This window comes from Euphorbia lathyris, chromosome 7 (assembly GCF_963576675.1).
Source record: "Euphorbia lathyris chromosome 7, ddEupLath1.1, whole genome shotgun sequence".
NCBI lineage: Eukaryota > Viridiplantae > Streptophyta > Magnoliopsida > Malpighiales > Euphorbiaceae > Euphorbia > Euphorbia lathyris.
The window spans coordinates 70,490,760-70,498,568 of NC_088916.1; the positions used below are offsets into that span (position 1 = coordinate 70,490,760).

General features: G+C 38.5%; 1 non-coding gene across 1 annotated transcript; it reads right to left on the reverse strand.

Moving 5' to 3' along the window:
• Positions 1 to 447: 447 nt before the first annotated feature.
• LOC136201713 (small nucleolar RNA R71) lies at positions 448 to 554 on the reverse strand. The gene has a single exon (XR_010674055.1). It is a non-coding gene; the product is annotated as a small nucleolar RNA R71 (small nucleolar RNA).
• Positions 555 to 7,809: the final 7,255 nt, after the last annotated feature.

Here is a 7,809-nt window from a genome sequence, read left to right on the forward strand (position 1 = left end):
ACTCTTAAAAAGAACAAGAAAGAAAAGAAAAAGAAAAACAAAACCCCAATAAAAACTAAAATTACCGAGCCAGAAGTTATGGCCACACTTATGGATTACGCTAGGCCAGGAGTGGCCGGAGTAACAAACAGTATAGTTAGACCCCAAATTAATGCAAACCAATTTGAAATTAAGCCAGCATTACTTAATATGTTACAAAATAACGTAACATTTTACGGGCTACCTAACGAAAATCCTAACACCCATTTGACAAATTTCTTAGAAATTTGTGACACTTTTAAAATACCGAATGTGACTGCAGAAGCAATCAATATTCGCCTTTTTCCTTTTACTTTGAAGGATCGAGCCAAAGAATGGTTAACTTCTATGCCAGCCGCATCAATTGAGACTTGGGAGCAATTAGCCCAAGCATTTTTATCAAAAAATTTTCCTTTAGCAAAAACCGCAAGAGTCATTAAAGAGTTAACATCTTTTTCTCAAAATGATAATGAAACTCTTTATGAGGCTTGGGAACATTTTAAAGAACTTCAACGTTTATGCTCACACCACCAATTGCCCGCCGAACTTTTAATGCAAACATTTTACAATGGACTAAATCCTACAACTAGAGGTTCATTGGACGCTATGTCTGGAGGGTTATTCATGAAGAAACCATCTGCCCAAGCAAGAGAACTTTTGGAGGAAATGGCAATCAACAGCTGTATGTGGCCCGCGGAACGTGGACACGTACCATCAGCGAAACCATCATCCTCAACAACATCATCAGTTAAATTTTTAAGTGCAGGAACACTTAATATTAAGTTCAGGAACCATTCAATCAATAAAATTGCACAAACCAAGTCATTAGGCACCCAAATAGGCCATTTTGACCAATTCTCTACCGAGAATTAATAATTCTCGGTATGAGCAGCAAAACTGGCCCAATTTCAGGACGAAGAATTGCCTGAAAGTCGCGTGTCGCGGTCGCGGCTTTGCGATTCTCGGTCGCGACACACGACCTGTAGGCATTTCTCAATCCGATTTTGACACCAAATTTTGCCTATTCCTATTCCTATTCTACCTATACACCTACCTATACAACCCTATATAAACCTACCTGTAACATCCCCAAAACCCTAACATATGAGTCTTCCCACATTCATATATATTTTCATGATTGAATACATACATTTTAGATTCATCTCATTGTCAGTAGAAGTTTTGTATGCATAATGCGATTATCGTGCGATTAGTAGGCGATTAGTGTGTCGTTAAGATGTAACGATTGGTTAATTGAGTTAGGACTTAAATGAATGAATTAATGAATTCATATGTCCTAAATTGATTAACTTACATTTGTGGAGGGCTGGATTGGAGGTTTGTGAGCAAGCACGAGGTGTCACTCAAGTAAGACAAAGTATGCCTCTTTGTTTTAACAATGATTGATACAAATCATTTCTCCTCATTTCCAGCCACAATTTCGACCAAAACTTCAGCAAACCTTCCTTTGATATACCCTAACATCCTCCAAACAAAACTCTTCCAATTTCTTCCATTTTCAAGCCAAACAAGTCAAGTTAGGAAGCATACTAGGTGATAGACACAAGTTGAAGGTTAGTATGCTGTTTTAGCTTGTTTTCTATGAGTTGGAGATTCTGAAAAAACCTAGGTATGATCATAGGATTTGTTGTGGATGAGTTGTGATTGAGCTTGTTGAGTTTTGGTGTTGTTTTCATTGGTTTTAGGCTGTCCAAATGAAAGATATGTATCAAGTGCCCTAAACAGAAATCTAGGGTACTGCTTTCAGTCATTTTGGAGCCTGTTTTTCATATTGATATTGTTCGAATTTGAAGATACATAAAGAATAACATATGTTCCTATATGTGTTATGAAACCCTCTGTAAAATATGGGACTTTAATTCCATATATAGAGGAAGAAAACCTAGATGGATCATGACTGCCTCGAAATTGAATATCATGTGAGGCAGCCATGTTGATGTAGAATTTTGAGGATCTTAAAGTCCGAATTGGAGAAAGTTTCTTTATACAAAAGTGTTCCTCAATACTTGAAGTATATGTCTGTAAAAGGATTTGGCAATCCATTGTGTTTATTGTGAGCTAGGTTGAGTGAATTATGGTAGATGCAAATCTGAATAGTCTGTTTCTTGGCTGGAAATAGGACCGAATCATTTTGCATGCCATATATTGTGTAGAAGTGATATTAAAGTGAATTTTGGATATGTTCTACCCATATATGTCTAGTTTCAGTAGGTTCAAGAATCAGGGCATTTGGATTCATATACAGAAAGTTATGGCAGAATGTGTGCAAGTAGGTCATGTGATGATCTAAGACAAAAGGATTAGATTGCATGAACTTTGTGGCATTAGTGTCTTGTAAATCATATAGCATTCCTTAGTTTCTATTTTCATTAAGTTTATGTTAAGTCTAATTGTATCAATGTTATGTGACATTAGGAGGGCAAGGTGCAATTGAACGCACACCCGATCATGTTGAATAGATCGAACCAAGTGCGACGGTAAGCATATTGCTTATATATGTGTATGAATGTATTGTGCCTTGTGACTTGTTGAGTGTGAGATGTGGTTGAATCTGATGTGAATGATGTGGATAATGTTTGAGTGTTTATGATACGTCATGATTGATAAGAAAGTGTTATGATTGAGTATGTTGCAGTGTTATGCGTAAATACGGCATGTTAAGCCTTGTGCACATACTGGAACTGAATAATGGTTGGATTATAAATGAATATGAGCTTGCTTAGATGGATATGTGAAATGGTCCAAGTTGAGAGTGCTATCCGAATATTGTGAGCCAGAAGCACATGTGTTGAGATATATGAGTACGTGAGTGAGTGTAACTTCTCCGTAGCACAGATGATTGTATTCCGAATTTAGTGAGCCGGAATACAGATTGGGCCCAAGGACCATTTTATATATATTGTCTAAGTATAGCAAGGCCTTTCTAAAATCAGTATTACTATTCTAAATGAATAAATTCTAACTTGGTACTGATGACCTATTTTGGTTTGTGCTCTTTACATTACTTGTATATACATATATGTGTAATATGTTTATTGAGTAGGCAGCTCACCCCTTGCCAACAGATTTTACAGGTTAGGTGGAGTTCTTCTTGCTTAAGGTCGCACCAGCAGTGTCAGTCCATTCTCATCTAGGCATTTTGGAGTCTTGTGAATGTACTTTTGTGATTGAGCTTGTTGAGTTTTGGTGTTGTTTTCATTGGTTTTAGGCTGTCCAAATGAAAGATATGTATCAAGTGCCCTAAACAGAAATCTAGGGTACTGCTTTCAGTCATTTTGGAGCCTGTTTTTCATATTGATATTGTTCGAATTTGAAGATACATAAAGAATAACATATGTTCCTATATGTGTTATGAAACCCTCTGTAAAATATGGGACTTTAATTCCATATGTTCCTCCTCTATACCCACTATTAAACCGACCACCTGAAAATCTGGTACTACCCACAGATGGAGCACTACTCAAAACATCTCCAAATCCGTCCCGTGATCTAGTCCCACCACGATGGATACTACTACTACCTCTAAATTGTTGAGAATAGCCTCTAGAAGAAACTGAGAATCCACCTCTCTTTGATGGCCTGCTAGACTGGCCTTCTGTATCAAATCTAGCCCTTTTAGTTACAAAAAGTTGTTCTTTATCTTTCACAATTTCCTCCGCTCTGAGTGCAGATTCTACTAACAATCTAAAGCTCGTTTCATGTGCATGAATCCCCATTCTAACATCTGGGTGTAGACCATGTTCAAACCTGCGACATTTTGCTTCTTCTGTAGCCACATTTGCAGGTGCATATTTGCTCACTTTCTACCGGTTCAACAGACAGACTCGATGGATAAATTGGCTAGACTTTATGTGGAACAAATAGTGAGGTTGCATGGAGTACCTATATCTATTGTTTCAGATCGTGATCCTAGATTTACATCTAGATTTTGGGGTAGTTTACAGCACTCATTGGGAACAAAATTGCATTTCAGTACAGCCTTTCATCCACAGAAATATCAGGTCTTTTACCTTGTTGTACATGATCTCGCATTTTCTGTAAATAAGGATCATGCCATTGTGCTTCTTGGATCCTTTCTTTCAAATCTGGTTTTACTCGTAGTGTAGCCATCAAACCTGTTACTTCATTTACTTCTAACTGCACATCCATGGCTCGCATCTCCACTAGTGAATTCAAACTATAATTCTTCATACTAGCCACAATATCAACACTCTTTCTACTCAAAGCATCTGCAACCACATTAGCTTTTCCTGGATGGTAATCTATTGTACAATCATAATCTTTTAATAGCTCAATCCATCTCCTTTGTCTTAGGTTCAACTCCTTCTGTGTAAAGATGTACTTCAAACTCTTGTGATCAGTGAGAATCTGAAATGTCTCCCCATATAGGTAATGTCTCCATACCTTCAATGCATGGATGACTGCTGCCAACTCCTCTAAGTCGTGTGTGGGGTAATTCATCTCATGAGGTCTCAGTTGCCTAGAAGCATATGCAATGACTTTCCCATTTTGCATTAGAACACATCCCAAACCTTGTCCCGAGGCATCTGTATAAACAACAAAGCCACCACCTTCAGAAGGTAACACTAACACTGGTGCGGAAGTCAATCTCTTCTTTAGTTCCTCAAAGCTTTGGTGACATTTATCATTCCACTGGAATACAACTCCCTTTCTCAGCAATTTAGTTAATGGACCTGCAATCAGAGAAAAACCCTCTACAAATCTCCTGTAATAACCAGCTAACCCAAGAAAACTCCTAAGCTCTGTAACGTTCTTTGGCGGTTCCCATTCATCAATAGCTTTAATTTTGGAAGGGTCGGGTTGAACCCCTTCACCTGACACCACATGACCAAGGAATACAACTTCATCCATCCAAAATTCACATTTGCTCAGCTTTGCATACATCTGATTATCTCTTAAAATTTTCAAAACAATTCTCAAATGTTGTTCATGCTCACCCACAGTTCTTGAATACACTAGGATATCATCAATGAATACCACAACAAACTTATCTAGATATGGCTGAAAAGTCTTGTTCATTAATGCCATGAAAGCTGCAGGAGCGTTAGTCAAGCCAAAAGGCATCACAAGAAACTCAAAATGACCATACCTTGTACGAAAAGCAGTTTTAGGTATGTCAGCTTCTGCAACTCTCAACTACCAATAGCCCGATCGTAGATCAATCTTTGAAAAATGACGAGCTCCTCTAAGCTGATCTAGCAAATCATCAATTCGAGGCAATGGATACTTGTTTTTCACTGTCATTCTGTTCAATTGTCTGTAATCAATACACAATCGCATACTTCCATCTTTCTTCTTCACAAATAATACAGGTGCTCCCCACGGTGAAGTACTGGGTCGTATAAACCCCTTTTCAAGTAGTTCTTCTATTTGTTTCTTCAATTCTTGTAATTCCATTGGAGCCATTCTATATGGAGCAATTGATATAGGAGATACTCCTGGCATGGTCTCAATAGGAAAATCAATCTCCCTATGAGGTGGTAATCCTGGTAGTTCATCTACGAATACATCTGCAAAATCTCTCACCACTGGAATATTCTCCAATTTGCCTCCATCCTCCCTAGTGTCCACAACATGAGCTAAATATGCCTCACACCCATTTCTAATCCATCTAATTGCTTGAATTGCAGATATTAAACAAGATGGCACAACCTTTCTCTCCCCAACAAATAACACAGTTGATTCTGAATTACAATGTAACACAACTTCCTTTGAACAACAATCCACTTTAGCTTCATATTTACACAACCAATCCATCCCCAAAATAATATCAAATTCTCTAAACCCCATAACTACTAAATCTATAGGGAACTCACTTCCCCTCACTTTTATAGGACAATCTCTCAGAACCTGATTTACAATCACATTATTCCCAACTGGCAGGATAACTCCCACATCATATCCTAATGGTTCTACCTTCCCATTTATTTTCAATATAAACTCAGGTGTTATGTATGAATGAGTGGATCCAGGGTCAATCAAAACAAAAGCTAAGGTATCAAGGATAGAAATTGTACCGGATATAACCTCTGGTGCTGTTTGAGCTTCACCTCTCGTCATATTGAAGGCTCTATTTCGTGGTAAAGTTTGTGTCTGTCCGCCCATAGGAGCATCATGTCTACCCCATCTACCTCCTCCTCGACCTCTGCCTCTGCCTCTATCCACTCCAGCTGTACCACCTCCTATATTAGACTGAGGTTGAACTCTCTCTCCTCTATCAACTAACAAGGGACAATTATTACGATAATGGCCTGTTTCTCCACACTCAAAACATGTACCCTTCTTAAATGAACCATAACACTCTCCTGTGTGAGATCGGCCACATCTGCCACAAACCAGGGAAGGTCCCCAACACTCACCTCTGTGTACCCGTCCACATGTCTGACAAGCTGGAAAAGATGTTGTTCTCGCTCCTCCTCTATACCCACTATTAAACCGACCACCTGAAAATCTGTTACTACCCACAGATGGAGCACTACTCAAAACATCTCCAAATCCGCCCCGTGATCTAGTCCCACCACGATGGATACTACTACTACCTCTAAATTATTGAGAATAGCCTCTAGAAGAAACTGAGAATCCACCTCTCTTTGATGGCCTGCTAGACTGGCCTTCTGTATCAAATCTAGCCCTTTTAGTTACAAAAAGTTGTTCTTTATCTTTCACAATTTCCTCCGCTCTGAGTGCAGATTCTACTAACAATCTAAAGCTCGTTTCATATGCATGAATCCCCATTCTAACATCTAGGTGTAGACCATGTTCAAACCTGCGACATTTTGCTTCTTCTGTAGCCACATTTGCAGGTGCATATTTGGCTAAAGTGTTAAACTTAAGCTCGTATTCAGCCACAGACATATCCTCCTGCATAAGGGTCAAAAACTCTGTTTGTTTCCTATCTTTGTATATCTTTGACATGTACTTATTAGTGAACAACTTCTTGAAAATATCCCATGTTATTTCAGTTCTAATTCTTGTCCTTTTTATAGATCTCCACCATTCTAAAGCTTCACCAGTGAAAAGATTAGAAACATATTTGACCATTGAGTCCAGACGACACTCTGTGTTCTCAAGTACATATTCAATCTTGGCCCACCATTTATCAGCTATATCAGGATCTGTGCTACCCTCAAACTCTGTTGCACCCATCTTTTTAAGCCTTTCAAAAATTTTATCAAAGATTGGCGCATCTCGACGAGCTTGAACACGTGGCTGAGGCTGACCTTGAGCCAAATAGATTCCCATCATCTGTTCAAACTGGTTGTAACCCTGAGGATACCCTGCATGTTCTGAAGCTCCTATATGTTCTGAGCCCCCAGACTCATGAACACGACCAACTGAACCATGACTAGACACATTACCGGATTGTCCATTCTCACCATCAGACTCCATAACCCTACATGAAACATGACCATGTCAACATGCTTTAGCATAAGAAAATATGATTATGTGGTCTTAACCTAGGAATCCAAAACAAGTCATACACAACCAAATCCCTAGGAAAGTAGACCCGCTCTGATACCACTAAATGTAACCCCCTCATTTGGATCACATGATATCTCACACAATATCAGTCATAGACATGTTTTCAATTCTCAATCATATAAACTTCAATCTCATATAAATTTTACATATTATACATAAGAGAAAGCATTTATAATTTACAATACACGTTTAAGTCATTATCCTACACAGAGGATTTACAAAACAAAAGTACATTCACAAGACTCCAAAATGCCTAGATGAGAATGG